This window comes from Caloenas nicobarica, chromosome 26 (assembly GCF_036013445.1).
Source record: "Caloenas nicobarica isolate bCalNic1 chromosome 26, bCalNic1.hap1, whole genome shotgun sequence".
Classification (NCBI taxonomy): Eukaryota; Metazoa; Chordata; class Aves; order Columbiformes; family Columbidae; genus Caloenas; species Caloenas nicobarica.
In genome coordinates, this window is record NC_088270.1 from 3,348,159 (window position 1) to 3,373,392 (window position 25,234).

Consider the following 25,234-nt stretch of genomic DNA (forward strand, 5'->3'; position numbering starts at 1 on the left):
GAAAAAAAAATCATCTGAAAAAAAGATGCTTTCTAATTTACTGCTCCCCACGTTCCAGTCTGTCACTCTTCCTGCTCTAAATATAAGCACCAAAATCTGGTTTAAATCATTTGTAAATAAATGTGGAAGCCCGTCCCCATCTGTGGTTTAATTGGTGCCTCAATTCACAGCACTGCTGAAGGATTTGTGTTCTCTTCCCTCCTGCCCGCTAAATTCATCACTACATTCTGCTGCCTTGCCACTAAGCTTTACCATGTCTCTCTCTCATCTGTTACCATAGCAGCCACGAGTAACAGAATGCAACGTTAACAAAAGATTACTTCCCTCTCTTTAATTTATTTATATGCAAGTAACCCACTGAGAGTTGACAATAGCTACGACTTCACATTCACACTAAGGGAAAGGGGGTTTTTAATGCTTTTTTTTCACATATGTGCTACAAAAAAATAATTAAAATTCCTCTGGAGGGAAATAAAATCCTGAACTTCCTAGGATTAAGAAAATGCAACAGCAGATCTGGATAGGATGCTGATTTGGAATTAAAGCTGGGGAGAGAGCAAGAGGCTTAACACATACGCTGCTTGAGTATCGCTCTCCAGAAAGCTTTTCACTTTTTTCAACAGAAACATTACAACCAGTGAGGCTGAATTGTGAAAAATACCTAATTCCAAGCATTTACATTTAATAAAAAACTAAGAGCAAGGGAAAGCGAGCCAACTAGAGGAAGACTTAAAAATAAAGCCTTTTGAAACATGCCTGTTTCTGATATGTTGGTTACATACACAAGCTGAATTCAGCTGTTAAATTGGTGAAGTCCTGCAAGAACTGCTTGTGTAAAACAAGCTTGCTTACAGATCCTGAGAGACAAACAGGTAAAATAAATTATATCCTCAGTAACTTCAGCTAGAAAACAGTTCTCTTGCTTTTGCCACATCCATGCTGAGCTAAACACAGAACTTGGAACCAAGTTCTGTCAACATGTGTTCCAGGTAAGCCCCAATTCATTGCTTCCCAGGTGTAAAAGATGTGGTGGTATCTCAAACAGCTGCAAAGCATCTGCCACATTACCCAAAGCTCAGAATTGAATGCCAAAATAAGTACTTTTAAGCATAACAGCAATCTGAGATGAAACCTCTACTCTTATGCTACCTTTAGTCATTTTTAGAACCTGATATATGAAACAATTTATAAATTCATCATCATAAAAAGCAAAGCAGAATATTCAAGAGAAATCAGAGCCAAACATTTAACAATGCTTAATGCAAATGCATTCATAGCATGTGGTTTGTGGTTCTTCACAGATTACTATAGGCACATACAAACATGTACATACAGTCCCATGCTATGATAACACACTTTTTTCCAAAAACAAAGGACTAAATCCTCGTTCAGTTAGGAATGGCACCCTCAACCCCACAAATTATATGCAGTCCTCAAAGTCATATGTGAAAGTCATTTTGACATGCTCAGTTTCAGAAATGTGATGCTCAGATTCTGAAAGTTCTTCCAAGTATTTCATTTATTCCATTTATTTTTCCAGCCATCACATTCAAGACATTTAATTTTAGGACTCTGAGTCAAAGCAGGGCAATGGATTGAGACTTCACTGGAGAGAACCTTTGTATGAAAGATGGGAACATCTCCCAATTCCTGCTCCAGCACTATATAAAACTGCAAAGTTTAATGTATATTTTTCATATGCACTTTGCAAAAGAACAAGACAAGACACAGACAATAAGTCGATCTCAAACACTAGGAAAGAAACAATTTAAAAACAAATACAAGAAAGACTTGGGGAAAATAATTAGATACATGCATCTTCTGCAGCTTAACCAAGACAGATTTTTACTGCTGTTAAAGCATCTTAAAATTTGAAGCTGTATCACCCTGTTAAGCAGCATTCAAACAATTTAAATCTCTCTTATAATTAAGTAGTTTTTCCTTGAGCTTCTTATACAGCTATGAAAGACTAGTATCTAAACCAAATAAGAAGCAGCTGAGAAAGAGACCAACTATTTTATGCTGAAGAGCAATTCTCTAACCTTTCATTGACAAAATTCCACCAAAACAGGTCTATGGAATTTTGGGTACTTAACTTCAATTAATTATCTATCTTTTATCTAAAAGTCAATGCCAAGATCAATTAACTCCTGGGCAGCACTTAGCAGACAATGCCTCAAAACAGGAAGATGCTGCAAAGTTGAATAAATTTCAAGTATCAATCTGGGAATAAAGAGAGGACTGGTTTGCCAGCCCAGAAATTTATTTTTCATGAGGGAAATTCCTATTCTTTGTTTATACTTCCCTTCGGAACAGCCTGTAGTTACTAGTCTCCCCATTATTTAATTCTAATTATCAAATATGTAACATATGAATTAAAAATACTCCCCAAAGAAAGTTGGTTTCGTTATTTCCTGTTGCATATCTTCTGACTGATTTCTTTAACAGCTCAATTAGAGAAAGCCTTTGAATGGCTATATAAATTGGGCATGATTAGTTTCCCAATAATGACAGTGCTTTCATCATTACTGTAGCTTTTAAAGAACAGAAAATGTGGCATACAGAAATCACAAAAGATGAGCTTCCGAGACTTTTACATTTGAACTAAAGCAGAGAAATATTTTATTTCTAAGCCTCTGGGCCCCATTTACCAATACACACTCGCTTTTATGAGCAGATGAGAGTCCGTATACTCCGATGCATCACAGATTCAAACGCAGAGAAGGGCTTTCATACACACGTGTGCACAAACACATGAAAAAGGTAGAGAAGTAGAATGGGTGAAAACCTCATTTACAGCGAGTGTTGGAGATCAACAACAGGAAAGGAATTTCATGCAATAAACAAAAATGCTTGCAAGCCCCAGAATAAATAAATATTTGCAGCTGGAATAACCATGTGATCAAACTCACAATCCCCTCTCTGCCCAAAAGGCAGAGTTTATTTTGATGTCATCAGCAGCAGCTGGAGGAAAGCCAGGAAAAAAAGGAAATGTACAGATTTTTTCCAGGCAATAATTTGAAATTATTTTCTATTAGTTCTGTGTGCCCAGTGCTTCCTTGTGGTCATTGAAACTCAGTTTTCCTAAAACTTCCAGTGGAAGCAGAAATAAATGCTAAATTTTATAACAATATTGAGAAGTCTCCTCTCAATATATATTTTTCTTCTATTTTTTTCGTATAATTGGGGCCATCACTTTGCACTGGCACACCTGTTTTGGTCTAGCATCCCCATTGCAACACTTATGGAACACGGATCACAATTACAACCTACTAAACAGAAATACGTCTCCTAAGTTAATCATTAAAAGGTCATATTTCTAATGTACTTGCTTCAGGGCATAAATTATTCTACCTTTTAATGCCATGATTTAGGGTGAAAAACTCTGAATCGCCAAAAACACTGAAATAAAACGGACTATTAAAAGCTACTTCCAATACACACAAACATACATGTGACTAATTTAATGCTATGGTAACTTCAACGACACCTAAAGCCACACCAGCCTTCAGGATCCAGCACTAAAAAGTACAATATTCTGGCTCTACTACCCACTACCATTTGTGCTTGCCAAATGCACAGGGCCAATTCAAAACAGCAATACCCATAATGTAGGCTGTTCTCAAAGGAATTCAAAGAGACAGCTATGCTCTTTTGCAATTCAATAAACCACTTTTTCTCACGCTCAAGTGGTGACCTCCTCTTAAATGGACAAGTGGCTGAAGAGAAGGCGCAGCCGAAATCCAGGGTTTGTCAGATAAAATAATCTACATTTAAAGAGGCACCACCAGACAATGTAAGCTTCAACACTGTTGGTATTAAAGAAAAAAAATACACAACACACACACACACCAGTGCTGTGGCCTAAACTTTGGTGCAACTGAAGAACAAGGAAAGACCAATGTCTGAGGCTGAGCCTAAGCCTAAATCTTAAGAGGATAACAAACAAAAAGAAATAACCAAGCTGCAAAACAAGCATGGAGAAAGTGCAGAGGACCATGCTAGAATTCACAAAATCCAGTATAATTGTTTTACATCTCATTTTAGCTCAGCATATGCTTAAAGTTAAATACATTAGTTCCCTTGCCATTGATGGCTTGTGTTGAAAGTTCAGCACCCATTGGAACACTGTCCTAAATCAAGTGCATCTGCAGCTTCAATCAATATTTTCACAAAGCAAATGGCTGTTGAAACGTTTGGTTTTCTGCACCTCCAGAAGTGCAAAGGCTTGTAAATCTAACTGTAGCAAAACCTCCTACACTTGAGAGCATTCCCTTTCCCACATAGGCATTGCAGCTCAGCAGAATCCATCCTCACGTCTGGCAACCGCAGGACTCTGAGCCTGCAAGCACACACTGGGGCTGAGTGACTTCCATCACAGATAAACTGCAATGTATTTTAAAAACAAGATGCTCAAATAAGTCAACTTAGACACAGCAAACTGGTTTATTAGCAAAACACAGCAAATGATGAAGAAAACATGTCAGGAAGAATACTGCTCTGAAGTCCTGCTGGACTCAAAAGCAAGATCTCAATGAGAGGGATATTATTATTTTTTGAAGTGCTGTTAAATACATTGTTCCCCCCCAGAGACGCATTTTAAAGTTAGTGAATCTACAAATTACGTGAAAGAGCTCAATTAAAGGATTCAAAATGGTCAGTAATGAAGGCTGAAGGAATTAAAACTAACCTGTCATGAAATAAAGTGAATCACAAATAGCTCTACAATAAACACGTTGGTTTCAAGAGGCCATGTATTGCTCAAACATCCCCAGTCACAAAATGATGCATTTAGCCAGTGCATCAAAGAAGAAATCCCGCATTGACTCAGGTTCATCATCTCAAATAGTATTCTACAACACGTAGCAGAGATCTCCTGGCACCATTATTTACTTACACAGGAGCCATAAAAACGATCCATTCAGTGACTAAAACAGTCCACTATTGACAACCTCCTGATCTTCCTCTCTTTTTTTTTCTAGCAGAAAGATCTTATTTAGGACATTTCAACTACAAATGAAGGCACTCTGTTTCTAAGGCCACAGGTCGGCTGGTAGTTCCTTGACAATTTCAAGAGAGTAACAAAGCTAAAAAACAACCAAAGCACAACATTATCATCAGCCAAGAGGCACAAAAATTTAATTAATTTACTTTTTAAAACTACCTTAAGCCAGGGAGTTTTTTCCACCACATAATTTCAAGCCCTGTCATGTTCATTAAGCTCTGCAAACCTCACATCATGAGCCATATAATAAATGCTTTTTTCTCAAAGGAAAAAAATAATTTAAAAGCACTGTGCTGGAGTGGGGCTTTACCAGTTCTAAAAAGAAAGCAAATAAAAATCCCTTCCTGCAGCACAGTTGCAGCTGAAATAGCTTGATGGATCACAGCTGAATATAATAACTAAACACTATGAAAGAGGAAGAGTTTGTTACATGACAATAGAGACGAGCATCAGCTACATCAGAGCACAATTACAACTGTGTATTGTATCAAGCCCATTGGAGAAGAGAGTTAAAAATTCCCTCTGCTGGAAAAAAGCTACAGGAGAATGTGTCTGCCAAAACCAAAAATACAAGAGAAGGCTTCATAAGCTGCTTTTAAATTGTACTTGTATGGAGTGTATCAGTGCGATTATATTAAGTAGTGAACTGATGATGGACTTAAAAAAAACACTACTACTAATCATCTACTACAGATTTTAAAAATAAGTCTACCCAGAAGAAAAAGAAAAACCCCAAACAGTTGCACAGATGCAGAAGAAATTAAACAGATGGTAACTCTTACAGAAGAGTATACTTGTGCTGAACAAACATAAATGTGTTTTTGGTCAATAACATTTCAACTGTCAGAAACAGCACGGGTAAAAATTAAAGATTCAACCCTCTCCCCTATCCCTAAAATTATGCAATTCGGAAATACTGTTGACAAAACTGAGATTAGAGATACCCTGCATCTGTAACTTTATTAAAACACACAGCCACAGGCATGCGATTTATTTGGTAGATCAGAAGCTGATTTGGAGCATGTGTACAGAAATATGTGGGTCTTCTGTTGATCAGTCTTCTTACATATTAGGAATGCTAGATGAAAACCAGTTTTATCTTTGGCTAAATGGGAAGTTCTTAAGCAAATTTGTCTTGTCAATCATGTGCTTTTCCTGCTCATCTTGCTTCAAAGAAATGTTTGGAGCTATTTAAAGTGATGTTGAAGAGCTCTCTAATACTCATACATCAAACAAGGCAAAAACTTCAACTGCTAAGTCAACACTTGCTCCAAAGGACAGACATCAACAATGAAGCAGGGTTTATTAAAGCCACTTCAGAGAAATTTATCCCCATTTCCAAAATGTGGCCGTTTAATCTCTCCCTTCTACATTAGGAAGAAAAAAAAAAAAACACACACCACACAACACACCACACACACCACAACCTAGAAAAGCTTCTAATAGCATAGACTAAATAAATTATTTAAAATAAAAATAATTTTACAACCACTTTTAACCTTAAAAAAAGGTTTATTTTTCTGAACATTAGAAAAAACTTCAAATTCGACCTTCAGGTTCTGCTAAGCAAATGAGCATACTCTGAGGTATACTCTTCGCAGTTTGATGGAGAAATATCTTGAGGGAAATTAATGAGACACCTCTGCCACACACTATTAAAACACACAGTTCCGATAAATACTTCTAAAAAGATATAACAGTAATGAATGAAAGCCAGCACCAGAGAGATCCAGGACTGCAATACTGAGTCTCACCAAATATATACAGGGTGTTCAAAAAAGATTTTTAACACCATTTCCTTAGTGACTTGGGGAGAAGGCAGTACAGCAGAGGGGAAGAATGGGGGAAGAGAAACATTTATTGCTTTTTCTCCACCTGAATGTTCACAAGGTGACTGATTACTCAGAGAGAAGTGGGACAGATTGCCAGAAATTCTGACACACTGTTTTAATGGGTATGTATAACCACATTTCAATCAGACTGCTCCCAATGAGACTAGAGAAGACAAAAGTAGGATCAGATTCAAAGAAAAATTCTCAAACTGTTTGTACATGCTCACAATTTTTCCTTTCTGTAAAACTGCAGCATCTGCTAGAGAAATGAGACTAATATAACCTAGAAAGACTCAAGCTTAGAAAACACAAGCCCTTCTACATCCCGCCCTGTACATTTCCAGTCTTTTCTTCACTTCTTTTGTATATAAATCTACACATGAACATTTGTTTAACTTACCTTCATGTTTTGAAGACTTGCAGTTATGTGCATGTTTAAGTGGAATGCTTAAAGTATTTGTTGAAAAAGCAGTATAAAACCAAACAAACAGTATCCCAGTTACAATCCCTACACAGGTCCAGCTGGATGACAGCAAACCCAACAGCAACAGTTTATACCATGTTATTTTTCCCCTCTTCCACCACAGCCCAGATTTTCAACAAAACAATGTCACCTCTGGCATCATTTCTTCATCCTACTCTGTTTCAAAAGTTATTCCTAGGGAGAACTAGGATGACTTTGAAATAAGATGTTCCACTAGACATTAGTAGAGAGCAATTTTTCCAGCCTACCAGCTGGTCTGGCATGCATTTCCATCTCATATGAAGGCAAGGCAAATCTAGCACTTTCAAGGCTGCAGGTCAAAAGTTAGATTTGCAAGTGTTAGTTGCTACTGAGACTCTCAGATCTTGAAACTCTAAAATATCTTTACAATATAAAAAAGGCAGAAGAAAACAAGCAGTGACAAACAGATGGGATAAACAGAAGAAAAGGAAAGGGCAAACTGATTTGGCCAGGACAATGTTGGAAGATGCCTACAAGTACTTAATAGAGGTAAATGTTTAAAAAAGAAAATCATTTCCCTGTAAGTTCAGAGCCTGAGGTGGTAATAGCACCGTATGTCACACCATATGTCAGTCAGCAAACAACCTTAACAAATCATCTTTCAAAATGCATTCTCTAAAGCTACGCGTTATCCGTCTTTCCCCACGCGAACAGGAACTATCTTACTTTAAGCAGTGATGCAAGAAAATGCACGCGCTGTTCCAATGTTAATCCTTTCAAACATGAGCCCACAATGCAAGAGTTAGGGCTAGAAGACATCAATGTATCCTGCAAAGAAACTAGTGTCATTGGCACCCGCAGAGCCCAGATCACACAGTTCCTGAACTCACATGCTACCCCCACTTAAAAACAAGGATTTGTCGTCACCATTGTAAGTGACAAAAGCAACCTCAGTTCTTAGGAGTTATTGTTTCAACTTGCTCAGCTCCAACATTACAAATCAACTAAGAAAATCCATGCATCGTCTTCATGTTTTACAAGGTCTGTTGTTCCAAAACAAAGGGTTAGCCTTTGAACACCACATAGATTAATTGGATTTAGAAAATGCAGCATTTGGGAAGAGAACAAGTTGCCCACAATGATATTTTGGAACATGAAATATAACGGCAAGATCTTTCACGTCTCCTCCTTCCACAGTTACTGTCCAGCCCCTCATACAGCACTTGGTCTAGCAACTTGCTAGCAAATTTGAGGCAAGAAATAAAAGTTTTGAGAGCCAAAACTTTAACTCATCTATACGTGCCCATGCATTAACATTTCAAATACCACCAGCTTAATTTCTAGAAGTCCTATGAGTAAGCGAGCTATCAGTAATGCTCATAATGCTAGTCAGGAATGAGATTTTCCTTTATTTTGAGAAGGTATTGCAGTGTCTCTACTCTCAAAGAAGTTTGCTATGATGCAGCATGAAGAATGCCTTCCAGGATGGGGGAAAAAATAAAGACCTCCATCAGATTCCTTTTGGTTACCAGACATAGATGGCCCAGAATCATGTGATTATTCAGTTACTGATACCTTATTGTCACAGCACCTGAGAAACTACAACACAAACATTTAAATCACTTCACAGATTCCTCCTCAGAACGCATTACCAAATAATCAGGAGCTCCTGAACCACAGCAGAACACGCTGAAAAGACCTTCACCCAACAGAGCTGGAAGCATCACGTTGTCAGCAAGTTTTCCTGAGCTGACAAGGTCACCATGTTAAATATAACAGGGGTTTCCTGGCATTAGTTATACGATTCTGCTGTCTTAGCTGTTCATACTGGAAAATTCTTCAAGCCTATTTAGCACATTGTCAACTTCCTACTTTGCAAGCTCGTTCCACGTTCATTCCTCATGCAAATTGATACATTCTCCCGCAGAAATTACAATGCCTTACGCCAAAGCTGGAGTTCATTATAAAAACATCAGCCAGGCTACTCGTAATTTTGAAGCATCCCAGTTTATGAAAAACTATTTTGAGTTTACAAAAAGTGTTGTATATTTTGACCTTGGGTCTTTTATATCAGAATCTAACACAGACATGAATACTGTTATATCTCTACGCATTTTGAGTCCTTATCTTTAGCAGCAACAAGTTCACTCAGTGGTATTTATCAATGGATACTCCCTTCTCTTGTTTGTGAGAAAAATGCACATTTAATAAAAATGCACTGTTCTCTAGACTCTGGTCACAAGGGGTTATTTAGAGAGATCGCCACTTGTAGATTGTAATTCCTGCTGAAGGGTTTATCCAGATGAGTTGAACAGTCTCAGTTTTATTTTACTATCCTTGTTTTATTCTCTAAACAGGCTACAGGTTTTCAGACAGGAATGTACTCTCTAAATGTTTCAGAACACAAATCAACAATTATCTTCGAAAAAACTCTGAAAATAAGCATCTACAGTATATTAAATCTTATATAGAAGTTGGAAGATTAGAGAATGCAGACTGAGAGATACTTTCTATCTATTTATTCTGTGTACTACAGACTTTAAAGCCATATATTCTTTTATTTGCCACTCCTGTAAGACATGATTTGGGACCCAGGTTTTGTGAAGTGCAATTTTGCATACCTGCTCCCACACGCTGCTCTCAGCCGCACACACACACAAACCTTTAGCACTTTGCGCCTACGGGAATATCCAAAAGGGAAATTCCAACATGCACATGCATAAGTTAACACTCAGATGGAAATCCAAAACTACACTAAGAATTTAGAGCTACATTTCTTTATGTATTCAAATTTTTGGAAATTTTAACACATAAATGAGAGAAGCAACACAGCCTCAAGAACTTGCCAAAGAAGCCAGAGCCAGGAATTTCTGAGCAACTGTCCCAGCAATCACTGACAATATGGCCCTTAGCAAACACTCTCACATCTCCATGGTACAGAGTTCCTTGTCCAAAAGGGTAGGGAGTATTTTTAATTCTCTCCAAGGACTATTATGAAGATTAATTAAGGTCTGAGCATCACTTTGAAGATCAAAACTGCTGTGCAGTTATTCATTATTAACAAACAACAAAGTGCATTCTTGTTGTCCATAATTCAACTTCATAGAGAAAACAGTGAAGGAGCACATGTGTTCAAGTGCATAAATTAATTCTCCCTGCCCCGACAAGCTGCGATTTGCATAACTGCATTTCTAGCCACCAAAACTCCATCAGTAAATCTATATTCACCCCTTTGAAATATTTTAAAGGCCTTAAGGAATACAACCAATAGAGTTTCTCTTCTGATTCTTTTCCAGGATAAGCTTTTCCTATCAGATATTTCTGCTCCAGTTCAGTAATGCCTTTTATCCTATATGGAGCCCTAGGATTACTCACATGCTAACATTAGACACATTCTAAAGTGCTTCACTACATCAGAAATTCAATACCTATATTTGATGTTTTCATTCAAAAAGATGTGACAGCATGAGGTGATGGGCAATTTTTTTTGGAGGGGTGTGGAGGGATTAAAGAAATGTAATTATTTTGGAGCTCTGTTTTCTTCACAGGCTTTCCCATCAGAAAACAAATAACCTACACAGCAAAATATTTCCAAAAAATGTCCTCTAGTGAAATCCACACAGAAAGCAATGCACTGTGCAGCATAGTATAATTTTCACTCCAAATTCATACACACATACAACTTTTAAATAATTTACTATAAATGCTACCCTATTTCAATTATGTTTGTATTCCTAAAACATGGAATCATCTGTATTTTGGCAGCATTCTCCACAAAAACACAAAAGGTGAGTAGCATTAATAAAAATAATAATTTTTTAAAAATCCAGAATAACTACTCAAGTCTTGCCACTACAACCATGTTTTTCCTGATCTTATTCAAATAGCTACAACAGGAGACCAAGTTCTCCAGCATCCCAGCACTGGCATGTAACAGTGCAAATATTTAAAGAAAACAAGAATACAAGCTGTTGGACCTAGAGGGTAGGGAGCACAGAAAAACAGCCTGACCTGGGCAGCTATTACCATCCTTACACTTTAAAGAAATTGCTAACAAAGGGTCTGGTATCTGCGGGATGCTGAGCATCTCTCCAGTGTGTCAGCCAACATCATCTCTTCACAGGAAATACTTAAATTTCACTGCATTACTTTTTGGCTCTATTCCCATTACCTTAGTTTGCACTCATAAGATCCTTAAAATCTGCAGCACATTCTTATTAAAAACAAGATACCAGATTGTGAACTTCTGTACTTTTTCGACCGCTTTCAGGAGAAAGTTGTGTTATATTTAGCAGCCATATGGTGTCCCTCCTCCACACACATTTTTGAGTGATAAGAACTGACAAATTAAGTTTTCTAAAACACTGATCTATATGTTTTCATTTCCAATTTTAATCTCAGAAGTTAACTGCGGTTTAATTTTTAAACTTGGCATTTGACAAAATAGGAAATGCAAGGGGTACCTACAGTGAATGACGCCATCAAGAAAAAGTTTTCTTGTAATCTCGGTGAAAATGTTCAGAAAGCTCCTAAGCTGTACTCTAGACAGCTAAACATTCCCTAAATTAATACAACAGGGCTACATAACTAAATAGCCAAGGATGTATTGGCTTCCTTATGCAGTTTGCAGTTGCTCTGTGCATGGATGACAATTCCAGAGCTGCACAGAGTATTTCTGCAGCAGGAGAAAGAGGGACAGACACGAACATTACACGCATGCCTGAGCACACTTATGAGCTGCATGTACAGGCTGAGAAACATAAATGAACAACTGTGTTTTTTCCAGCCAGTGTGTTATGTTCATTACTCAAAGAAAAATAATAAACACTCAATACTGTAGTTTCTCTCCCCCTGCACAAAGCAATTTAGGGAATATGTTCTTGCAGTACAGCCCATCCTATCTTTAAGCCTTGTAAAATTCATGAAGGTGAATGATATGGCACAAATCGCTGCCCAAAGCAGAACCTTCATGCTGGACAATCCACTGGAGACTGTAACCCTCAATGTGCCAGTCGACACATTTTGCAGAGAAGTAGTGATTCCTTCAGAACACTGATTATTCCCTCCCACCTTCCCTGAGGTAACGGCTACCGCACAACAAAAAAGAATTGTCAAGTTAGAACAACACCAGGAAGCAAGGGAAACAAATGGCTGCATAGGCCAGAATTATTTGTGCAGAACATTTGAGGGAGAACAAAATGTCTAGGGATGATATCAATCATTAAGACTACTTTCAAGAGAAAACAAGAAAAAAGCACACAATCATTTGTTTAAAGCTTGTCTCAGTGAGAAAAAAGTGATAGAATAACCATTCCTGCGTACTTGATTATCAAATCAGAGCTTGGTGGGAAGAACAAGAAAGAAAGTCTTCCAATTAACTAACTTTTTTTTTTTTTGCTTTAAATGTGGTTGTTGAACAGTGCTGTAGAAAGACATGGGGAGAAGCAGATTTCTGGTCTTCTGGCAGTTTTTCCCATTCTTGAACAATTCCTCCTTGAGATGCACAGCCACAGCAGTTCAAAGGTCCCGGCAGCCTTTGTTCTCAGTTCCAGAGCAGTTACAAATAAACTTTTGTTCCTGTTTCTTCAATGAAATACGCTGCAGCAGTCACCAATGATTGAACCTTACATCTGAAGCTTGCCTTGTGCATCATTCAGCTGAAGGACTATAGAATTTCATTTACACTTCAAGAATAAATTGTCAGAACTTTTTCTGAAATAAAAATCAACTTCTGTTTACCGAAACAACCTCCAGGAAACACGTTACACTTCTGCATTACATAGAAGCAAGGAAGGATCAACACACTTTGGTTTACAGATTGTATCAAAGACTTTTTTTGTTTTCTTTGAACGCAATACTTATAGCTATTGTTCATTCATTTGTGAGATCTACAATAGAACTCTACACATGATGATCATAAAGGCAAGCTATGGAAAGCAGCTACTGAAATATATTCACATTCCATGCAAAGCTGATATGGAAATTGTTGATAAGATTTTTAAAGATTCTATCAGATTGTATCACTACTAAGTAAATTTTGAGAACAAAAACCAAACAAGGTGCATTATTGAGCAGGGTAACAGGCTTTTTGAATTAAAAATAAATGTAAATAAAAAATTACCCTTTTAAAAGATTGTTCTTGGAAGGTGGGAGCTGACTCTCTAGGGATGCTTCGTGTAAAACACACAATACAAAATAAAGCTTTTCTTTGGTTGCTTTTTTTGTTTGTTTTGGTTTTTTTTAAATTGTGCCTTCAAGCTAGAGCTTAGACTGGCTATTAAGAAATCTAATGAAGACATTCATGAATCATAACAGGGAGTAAAAGGGTAAATCCCAGCAAATATTTAAATGCTCTCGCAACCATTAAAATTATGGTCAAACAGGGGTTGTCCAGCTACTTTCTTCTTCAAAACAGCCACACTTGTGCCCCTAATGAACTCAGTAAGAATATGTCCAAATTGTATGTTTGGATTTGAACACTCTTTGGTTTTACACTGGCATAAAAAATAAAAGGTCAAATGGCTTTCAAAACACCAAGCACTTTTCCCCCAGAACACTCTTATTCTTAGTACCGAGACCAAAAAGTTCACCTTCCAGTTGCCAGGAAGCAGTGTTCCTGAAATTTAAACATTTTGGGGTCATACCTGAGGGACCACTACTATGTCCAGGTACTGCTGAGTTACCCACTGACACAAGTTGGAATCACCACACATGATGTCACACGAGCAAACGTTTTTGTAAGAAAGTTATCCTGCTTTATGTCTTTATGCTTGCTGTAAGATAGAAATTCTGGTGCAAGCCCAAATTAAAAGTAACAGAGGACTGACAACTTGTTCGTTTAGCATAAAGCCTGCTTAAAAGTAAACAAACAGCCACAAGATAAATTTGAAATATCACAATGAGTTTACTCAAGAATGTTTTGTATCATGTGATGCTTATGGATCCACTATCAGGAGATCTAAGGCCATAACTCAGGTTGTGGCTGACCAAGGGTCCCTCCAATCCAACAAATAACCTCAGGGATATTTAAGCATTTAATTTTACCCTTAATCCATAGGAAGGCAGGCTCCAAACTTCTTGTGGTCCTGGTTCAATGAATTCATGGCAGAAATGGGAGACACTCCACTTTCTCTGTATTCTTAGAGCATTATAATGGTTACACCAAATCAATGCTTTCCACCCACAAACATAAAAGGGCATTGGGCATACCAGGAAGGGAATGGAGGGGCAGCAACTGCAGCTTCTTCATCAGCAAAAGCGATTCAGATGACAAGAGGATGAATGATTCATTCATTGATCAGTAGTTTATGTTGAACTACTGCTCCAAGTAGTGACTGGAAGCCACATCAGCAGGACATGCTCAAAATGTTGCAATTTAGCTACAGAAAGAAGACTTTTAGAAAGTGGAGATTTGGGGTATTTTCTAAACTATTGGTTAAAAGAGCTTCTGAGCCATATTCTCACCTGCTATAAAATTCATACACGACACTGAACTCCAGACCTACACATGTACTACTACGACAATAACATAAGGAAACACATACATAGCACATTTACCAAACTGATTACAATAAACCTGGTAGCATTGGTTTATCAGCTTAAACAATCAGCAGCTAATTAACTGTGCATTTAACAACTGGGTAATAAAGTTTCTTCCCAGAAAAAATCAGATTGGAAAAGTCAACATCAGCTTAAACCCGATTAACTTCCTGTCCCACTACTAGTAAAGCAAATCCAATTTACTAAATAGTTTAAAGGGCGGGTTTTAATTATTTCACACACTTCCAAAGAATCTAACTCTACGTACACACCAGTAAGGTAAGCTGGTCTACTCAAGTGTATACAGATTCCAGCAAAACAAAACACCATTTAAATAAAATACACAGAGACTTCTTGACATGTTTAACAGCCCCAGCACTTCTTTCAGACTTTACGTCCTATTTGTACAACAATCTCTAGGAAACAAATACACAGCAAACAAAGTCATCCGAGTAAGACTTACATATTTTACCTGGTTTCAACAGGCAGAGACCCACCTAGGAACATATACACACAGGGTACTCAACAATCTATACCTCTAAAGCTATTCCTCTAAAGTGCTTTATGCAGCAGAAATTGAGGCAACACAGAAAAATGGTGGGGAGAAACACAGCAAATCACCAGCAGAAATAGAAAGAGGATTCAAATGAGCAGCTCTCAGCCTTATCAATGGAGTGGTAGCTTTGCTGCCTTCCTACACTTTTATGCAACACAATAATTAACAATTGAAAACACAAGTTTTCCAGCTTCAGTTTTTCCAACACCAAATACAACAGTTTGTTTACAGCTACAACATGGATATTAAAAAACACACACCACCACACACCAACAAAAAACACAACCACAAAATTAATACTGAAAAGAAACCATTGCAACCAAACCGGTTCAGGACTGCGGACCTGCAGCATTATATCCCCAGGTTACGCGAATCTCCAAATTCTGGTTGGCTGGAAGATCTAATCTGCATGACAATAACTATAAAAAATGGCTTCCTTTCGTGTCCTCAGTATGCACAGCCCTCCTCTCACATTGGCTAACACCGCACAGCCAGCCTGCTCCAAGGATTAGCATAAGAATAGAAATCACTGTGAAAATCCACATGCTCCAACTGGCCAGACTGGTTGACCTCCTTCACCCTGGATACCAAATTGACTTATTTTTCCAAGGAAAACAGTTGTTGACTTTAAAAGTTGATAAACACTTCCATTTGTTTCTTTTGTGTTACGGTATCGGACATCCCAAAGGCACCTACCAGAGCCCAACAGTGAATATGAACAACTTTCACTGCTGTAGGTGCAGAGACCACACGTGTAAGAACCTGGAGGTGAGCACAAGTGTGGTGGAGGAAAACGGGTCTGCCAGGACCATTCTCAGCTCAGAACTACCACATTCATCACAAAATCCCCTCGTCAGCAAGCGCACAGGCTCTGCTGGTGCAAGGCGCTGCTACAGCACACTACGGACTGCAACCAGATCTGGGAGCTGCAGTTCGGCAGCACAGCTGCAAGTTCAAGAGCAGAACCGGCGCACGCTCCACCTGACAGAAGCCACCTATCCCTACAGTCCCACAAGAGCAATTAGTCAGGTTTTTGCAAGTAAAATTTACAAATTTACCTACGTCTCTTTATATCTTCTTCCCTTTCTGCTCTTACCTTGGGATCAGCCAAAACAGTAGCAAGCCAACAGCTGTGAGACAATAGCTCCTGCCACACTCACAGCCTCTGGAATCGGATAGGAACTGCTACATGGATAAGAATATTGCAAGAGGAAGTGCACATGAAAATAATCCCCCAGTTCACAGAGAGGCCAACATCTTCCCTTTATTTGTTGAGAGAAACACAAAGGCCAAGGGAACCCATTCCAGTTTTTCCCTCTTATACAAATTATTCTAGCCATAATAAAGTATGAAAAACATCATTTATTTTTGGAAATATGTATATTGGGTTCCCGAAAAACACACTGAATTTTTGTGTAAACATATTACAGTGTTTGATGTGTTTGTTTTGAAATGGGGAAGCTGACTGCAATCATCCCCATAATGTGGTCTGACACTTCATGCAAAACAAAGCATTCAAACAGCAAAATGACATTTCCTTTTCAGAAGTTCACAAAAGAAACACCAGCCTGGGGGAAAATGGCCAAAGTAGCGCTATTCCCCTTTTGTTAGATTTCCTCAGCTCCTTCTGGGATCTCCTCTCCAGCCAGTAAGTCACCACCGCAATCCTTCCCCTCTTAAATTCAATGACATCACTATTTTCCTCACTTTGCATTACAGGAAAACAGACTGCGATAAACTGGGATACTGATATTTCACAATCCATAAGCAACTGGCACAAAACCACCACGACATCCAGCTACAAACATACATAAAACCTAAAAAGTAAAACAATTCTCTGATGATATTTCTGCTGATCTACCTCAGAAGTCCTTTGTTCTTAAAAAAAACATACAAATATACTTTCAACAAACAAATCCCAAGTTAAGACCACAAGCTGAAATACTGAATAATAATTCGCTTCTGGCAATGGACTAATATTTCTGTACATCAGGCACAATATTAATACCACATTAACACTTTCAGTTCTGTTGTTTCCTCAAATAATACATTTTACAAAATGCATATTGCCAGTCTCTCACCCCGTTTTTCCTCCCTTTGTCATCTCAATCACTATAGGCTCTCAAAGGAATAAAATTTTGATTCCTCCAGATGGCTATGATATGTTCAATCATAATAAAACCATCAGATATACAAGGGTATACACCCTGGTAAGGCACAAGCAACCTCCAGCAAGTTTCATGGAAACAAATCAGTCCAAGGACAAGAACTATTTGCTTGCTCTTTTATCATGAAGAATATGTAATATTTTAATTATGAGTCAAAATAAATTGTTCACTCAAGGCTAACCTAATTTTACAAAACCAGAATGAAAACACATCTGCACAGCAAGAAAGAAATTGCAGAGTTCTAAATAAGCACATGCAGGACATTTGTTCTTATTCTGTAGAAAAAGGTATCTAACCTATGCTCAAATTTCAAACCCTTGAAATAGATATTCTTTTAAGAGCCTTGGAAACTTATTCTTTTTTATATCAAAGGGGAGTATCTGGTCACCTTTGGATAATACACCTTACAGTCATAGCTCTTTCTTGAAAGGAAATAACATATTTTAAGCATCCACCTTCTTGCTTTTTCACCTGTTCCTCTAAACAGTGTTCTCACCAAGGACATATCAATCACCACAACAAACTGGACACCCATCCAGAGAAGACTGTCCGAGCCTCTGTCCAAAGTGCTGCTTTCTGCACTATCATACATGCAAAGCGCAGAGGTGTAACAAAAAAAAAAAAAAAAAAGACTCTGAGCCATCACCTTCTTACAGCTCAGCATGCACAGGTCTGGTCTGGAGCAGTGGTTTGCAATACCAGCCAGGTTCCCGGAGGAGAAACAGACTGAACAAGTAGTTTGCAAAGTGAAAACAGTAATGTATATGGGTAAACACAGGTAAGTTTCAAAGGTTAATTTTCCGTTTTCTCAAGTTGAAGCCATTGATCAGAGACAAAAGCGTTACAGATGCTTCCTTAAGCCCCTACACTGCTATCCTTTGCTCACCTCCCCAGTGCAAGTTGGTGGAGAAGCTAATCGAGACCTTCCAGATTAAAAACCATCACATGCACGCACAAAATACAAAATGCATGTTGGGCGCTCCTCCATTTCACCGCCTCCCAGCATACAGACGTGGCTGGCAGAGCACCCTGGGTGACCCGAGCGGACGTTCAATACACCTGAAAAGGTCTAACAAGGCATTAAAAGGGCCCCATTAAACGCACCCCCATTAAACCCAGTCTGCACAATGCAGCAGGGGCCAAGCACAAAGCCGGCTCTCCCCACGCCCGAAAAGGACGGGAACGGCGCATTCGAGCTGAAATCCCAATTATCCCTTGTTCCCAACAAATTATTTATTGGCGATGGACGAATTTATCCACCTCGGAGACCTCGGGAGGACGGCGACTGAACCGCGTGCGACCAAAAGGTGAAAAGAGAAGGGGGGCGGGGGGGGGGGGGGGGGGGGAACGCCACAAAAATAACAAAAATAAATAAATGATTTTTTTGAAGAGCCGCCACGCGAGCGCCACGACTTATCTCGTTTACTTCATTGTCTCCCTCCCGCTATCACCGCGCGGCTGAAATTCCCACGGGGCGCCGGCCGCGCGCGGCCGCCCGTTGGCCCCAACGGCCGCGACCGTTGGCGAGGCGGCCGCGCGCCCCCTCCCCTCACACACACAGACCCCCCCCACCCGCGACATGCGGAGCGATATCGCGACACGAAACCCGCCCCCGCCCCTTCCTTCTGCCCTTCTCCTTCCCCCCCCCACCTCCGCGTACTCACCTCGCTCCTCCACAGCGGGGGCCGAGCCCCGGCCGCCCCTCCCGCCGCCTCACCAGCCGCGTCCCGCCGCCGACACCGCCATGGCCGCCGCAGGTAGGGGAAGGCGCCGCAGGGGTGAACCCGCCGCTGAGGGACGGAGCCCGGGGAGCGGCAGGGGAAGAACCGCGTCCGGCGCGCGCACACCCCCCTCTCTCTCTCTCTCTCTCTCACTCACACACACACACACACACACACGCTCCTGGGCTCAGAGAAAGGCTCCGGCGCCCATGCGCGTTGCCGCCGCTCACCGGCTCCTCCTCCCTCAGGCGGCCCGGGAAGGGCGGAGCGGGTGGGCGGTGAGGGGCGGGGGCCGCGCGCCTGCCCGGGGGTGGGCGCGAGCCGGCGGGGCTGGGGGGCGCGAAACGTGCGCGGCTTGCAGCGGGGTGCGCGGCAGCAAAGCGCGGACGAGATGGGGAGGGGCGCGCGGGGGCGTGTGCACGAGGTGCAGGTGTGCGGGGGGGAGGAGTGAAAATCGCCGCACCTGGGTCGCTAATGATGGTGCAGCTGTGGCGCTGGGTAATGGGTGGGGGGTGGTTTTGTGTGCGGGGAATTGCTTCCAGGTGCGCCCGGGGCTTGTGCTCGTGTGCGGGCTGCGCTGGAGCATGCGCGCGGTGGGGTTGTTTGGGGGCGAGGGGAGGAGATTTGCCGAGGGATGGAGCGTGTGATGTTCTCTGTGTGTGCTGGTGTTGCGGCTGCGGTTGCTCCTGTCCTTTGAGCAGTTGTGTTGGAGGGAGAGTACTCCAAATCTTGACGAAGAGGTCCTGAAGCTTGTTTGCTTTTTTTTTTTTTTTTCTTAATATGGCCAGGTATGCTTGGTCCCCTAGCCAGGGTTTTAAGTTTGCACCAGATGCCTCACACCTGTGTTAGTGCAAGATCAGGAAAGGTGATTTAGCTGAGTCGCAGGACTTGTTTACCCATGGACAGGCTGCTTGCACAGCCTGTTCACAATACAAAGCCTTCCCCTCTGGTTATACTTAAATGTGTTCAATCTAGTCTTGAAACAATGGTGTTTCATCAGAAAACGTTAACTTATTTCAAACTTTTAAGTGAGGTTTGAGTTTTCATCTCTAGCTCTGTTCTCCAGGTCATTGGAGTGCCTTGTTGAATGAAAGGAACTGGAATGCTTCAGCACAGGATCTTTTTGATAGAAACATTACACCTGCGTTGCATTTCGGTGGCTGGCTGCAAGCACTTTCTAATGTTCTTTACAGATGCTTTTTTGTATTGTTAGCATTTTCATGCCTTCATTTTGCTGGCAGTAGGCAACATGAAAAATCCTTCCTCATAATTATGCCATTTGGTGGCTGCAGAGGTTAAAAACCTGCTTGCTGGTGTGTATTTATTCCTTTGGTAGTGGCATTGCAAAGCAGTTACCCTGCTCTCTGCCTTTGGCACGGGCCCGGGGGTGCAGTTGTGAGTAATCTGCAGTTTTGTCATGGATGGTGCGTGTTGCTGTGCACCTGGCAGCTCACGTGAGAGCCGTGGTATATGCTTCGTCTTAACCACAGCCTGGCAGCTACATTTGCATTGCAAAAGCAAATATGAAATGGCCCACTTGATAGGCCCTCAAAAATGTTTTCAATGAGAGGCATAGCTGAAGCTGTTCCACAAGCTTGATTTGATGCTTTTTGGTTTTCATTTCTATCTGTGAAACACTGTAAATATCATTCGTAATCTGCATTAAGGCTACTCCGGTGATACCAGCGATCCAGAGCGTCTGGATCAATGATACCACTGTTTGCCGATGTGTTGGGCGAGTAAGAAAAGCAAGCCATAAGCATGCAGAAGTTCCGAGTTGTGAGCTTTAATTTAAAAGATCTGAAGAATTTTTAGTTGTAATGAAGATTTTCAAAGCCTGTCATGAGTAACTGATGATAACTGTATATGTGTGGTCTGGAACAATAGCTCAGAGACCTGTGAACTGCTTTGTGTTGGTATGTGCTGTGTCAGATGCCAACAAACCAAACTGGAGTTAGGAAAATCGGTGAGTTTTGGGCTCCTTGTATAAATCATGGAGATGTTGCACAGCATCCCTTAAAATGGGGAAGAAGCGTGACTAATAAACAAAAGAGGATGCAAGAAATACATGAATTACAGTTATGGCAAGGCAAAATAATGTGATTTATTTTGCTTGTGTGTGTGCTACAACCTACAACTGTGATCCTGTCAAACCTGGCAGGTTAATCAGGATGAACTGGGACCCACATGGCTCGCTGCTGCTAAAACCTCGGGGCACCAGAAGTGAGTTTGTTGGTTCCATATAGAGGAGAGTGCAAATGTAGTAATGTGTGAGGAGGTGATCCCTATCTATCCATCACTGGTTCACGTGGCTTTGAGATTCTGGGATGAAAGATACCCAGAGCATCCCCAAGTAGTTGAGCCTTTCCCTCTTTATTAGACACCATCATCTCTTTTGTGGTTTTAGTTCTTCCTTATTTTGACTGGCAGTCACTCTGTGATTTTTGCAAGGCTTGTTTGTTGCTCTTCCCAAGCCGAGTATTTTTCATTATGTCTAAGTAAAAACAAATGGTGGGCTGCATATGAGAATGCAGCTTGAGAAAACTGGAGATCAAAGAAAGGTCTTGACTCAGTGCTGAGCATCCCTGCTGCATTTCCCCTTTCACTGCCTCCCACCACGCTTGTGATTTGAAGCTCACTGCCTTTATTTTTTGTTTTAACATCTTTAGGGTGTTGGGCTTTTTTTAAATAAAAAAAAAGGAGAATGCTTTCCCATCTGAAACTTTCTATATTTCTTGTTCATCAGTCCTTGGTCTTGCTAATTTTCCGGAAAACTTTAATGGCCCTTCACGATGCCAGGAAATCTTTCAACTTGAATGAAGAGTGCAGAGCCCTGGTATCCAGTTCAGCCAAGCAGGAAAGGACTGATCAGGATTGCTCCAGCCCTTGCCAGTTGGAGGTTGCAGTTTTGTGTCCAGAGGGCTCGTCTGCCCTTTTAATGCTGGATCTGAAGGTCACTTGGCCCTGGTCACCTCATCAGCAAGTTCACCAGTGCTTCCAGCAGAAAAACCTCACCCAAAGGATGAGAGGGAGGAATATAACCAGGCGTCACCTCCTCCTGAGCAGTTTTTTTTTAGTTTCAGCTTTTAAGAACTGGTCCATATTTATTTGTCATCAAGAGTATGAATTTTCTTCTCCTGAATGAGGACTTTTTGAGCCACATGCCTTGTTACATATGTACTTTTTTCCCCCATTATTTTTTTTTTTCCCCACTTGAGTGACAAGATTAGGGAAATTGAAGAAGGGGATTTTTCCTGGCTTAGAACTGTTGGGGTTTGGGGGGGGATTTTTTGCACAGGGAATGTCAATAGAAGGATGCCTCAGCCTCTGCTGAGAGCAGCTGTGGAGAGCAGCTATGTCGATAGCTAATCCAGAGGTTTGTTTTGTATTATACAAACTGGCCTGGCTGTGCCTTGAGATGTTTATGTGAGATAACACTGTATCTTTCCTTCTTTATGTTCTGCTTCTCTTAAATATTTTTGTTGGAGTGAAATGATGAATATTTAAGACAATCAGTTGCCTTTGGAGATTTCTTCTGAGCTTTATATATTTGTTTTGAGAAGATGCTGATGCCGTTGCCAAACAGCACTTTAGTCTGTTTACAAAATAAACTGGGACCACAACAAAGAAGTGGGAAAGAAAAAAAAGGTGGGGGAAAGGAAGAGTGAGAGACAATATATTTCTGTTCCTGAGAGCTGCTTTGCTTTTCTATAGCACCTTTCCTCCCAGATTTCAGGGCACATGGGGAGCATTCGTCATGCCTCATGCTGGATTTGGGAGGTGAGTGAGGCAATTCCTGCCACCCTTTAGAGAATGAGTCTCCTGGATATACATAACCCAGGGTGAAAGGCAAATGCTTTCTGCGTTGTGGGAGCCAGACAGGTCACTATTGTATATTTAGAGAGCTTGTTATATAGGAGTTATATATGAGTTTGGACTGGGACATCTGGATTATTACTACAGACAGATTATCTAATTTATCAGAATCCTTAACAAACTAAACCAGCAAGTGTTTTGCCATGAAGAAAAAAAGCATCAGCATAAAAATGCAACTAGTTTTATTAACTTCACTTTTAAGATCATCTTCGTTTCAGTGGATAGAGCTTGGAATCCAGTTAGGATTGAGCTATCAAGTGTGAAATCTTGCCTCTGTTGAAGCCAGTAGGAGCCTTGGCATTGACAACTGCAGCCAGGCTTTTCTCCCAAAATTGGGTGTTAGTGATAAGGGCAAGAGTCTTCATCCAAGTAACTCCAGTAGCACATCTGGCATGTTTGAGAGGACTCTGAGGGAGGAGAGACATAGATTCTGTCTTTACCAATATTCCTACTCATGTTTTCAGAGGATAAGTATAGTTTTTCCTGGCAATGAATATATTGACTCGGTTTGGCTGATAACTGATCATTCTGTGACATGCATGACATGTTTTGTATTCAGACGTCTCGTCTCCTGTTCATCAGAGATGGGGGGAATTTTGATTTCCTACAGTATTTTATGGCTAGATTTGTTTGTTTGTTTTCTAGCAGAATTGATAAACAGGAAGATAGCTCAATAATGTGGTGGTGTCAGGTGCAATGCTGGTATACATGTTATGCGTGGTTAGCATCACATCTAAGTGACTTAGAGATCTTATTGAGGGTCAGGAATAAACCAGGGGGGATGTTTCCTGCTACCCCCAAGGTAAGACAATCCCCAAATACCAATATAAACTTGATAGGGATTCTTTAGTTGGGTGCATTTCTATACACATTTACAGCACTGTAAATCCAAGTGAATTCTAGACTCAAAGATATGCATACAGAATCACTGAGATCAGATTTTTAATGAACCATTAATTTAGATTATTTAGCAGAAAAATTACCATCCTCTGAGGTGGTTTGGCTGAAATAGTCATTGAACACTCAAAATGCTTGCAAACAACAGTATAAATTTGCAATATTCTGTAGCCTTTATCCAAAGAATTGGACATTTTTTCACCCCTTTGAAATTATTACCGTTCTGTCACCCCTGTGTAGAGCAGTATGTTTGGTTATACAAGGCAATGAGGAAGATTAGAAGTGGAACTGAATAAATCGATTTTTAAAGCCCTGAACCTCTTAATGTTTACAAAACAGTGTACACAGTCTCTGGGACTGTGCATATGTAAAGTTCAAGTAGATATAAATACAAGTAGAGCAGAATATAACTTTCTATCCCGGCCTGTCTCTTTGATGGTCAAATCCTCCCAGATGAGCGCGCAGGCTGCTGAATGGAATTCTTCCAGCTATTGCGCTTATTTCTCTTTGTGTGAAAATGTGATGCTGTGCTTGGGATGGAGTAAAATTGCTCTTTTGACTGCTCGCTCTTTAATCCCCCCCTTTAGAGTCTCATAACTGTTCCTGGAGCTATGTTGCCATGAAGCATCTGTGAAATCAAGTGACCCGTTGGGTCAATCACGTGGCTGTTTTCTGAGAGAGAGCAAATTTCAGGCAAGCGCGTTCCAGCTGCTGTGACCTCGACGAGAAGGGAACTGGGACTGTGTAGCAACTGCTCACTTGTGCGCACATTTTCTCTCTTTAGGCCACTCGTGCCCAATTTTCTTCAAGTTCACAGACTTGCATTTTTTATTTTGGTATAATCTGAGACAGATACTCCAGCTGTGGGACGGGCATTGCACCATCAGTTTTAGTTTTCCAAGTAGTTCTGGGTGCTGGTGTGGGAGGTGAACTGCCTGAGCTTGCTCTGGTGATGAGACCAGAGATTGAGATGAGTTAATAAAACATGTAAGCAGCAGCCCTGCAACACTGAGAAGACTTAGCACTTGCTGTGCGTTTCTGTGACTTGCTAAGCAAGCGCTTAAGAACTCTGTGTAACGACACTTGGATATTTTTCCTATGGAGAAAGAACCCTGGATTTTGGAAGCTGGTGTGAATTAGGACATTCTAGCATTATACCCACCCCATGAGGACAAAACAGCCCCTGCCTTGTTTT

At 40.5% G+C, this 25,234-nt stretch overlaps 1 protein-coding gene across 1 annotated transcript in view; it reads right to left on the minus strand.

Annotated features, from left to right (window-relative positions):
• The window catches only part of ARHGAP32 (Rho GTPase activating protein 32), a 179,357-nt gene extending 160,083 nt beyond the window's left edge, over window positions 1–19,274 (minus strand). Inside the window, exon 1 of the mRNA XM_065652158.1 lies at window positions 19,210–19,274. The gene's annotated coding sequence lies outside the window, so the exon portion shown is untranslated. The remainder of the gene's footprint in view (window positions 1–19,209) is intronic.
• Between the last annotated feature and the right edge of the window lie 5,960 nt (window positions 19,275–25,234).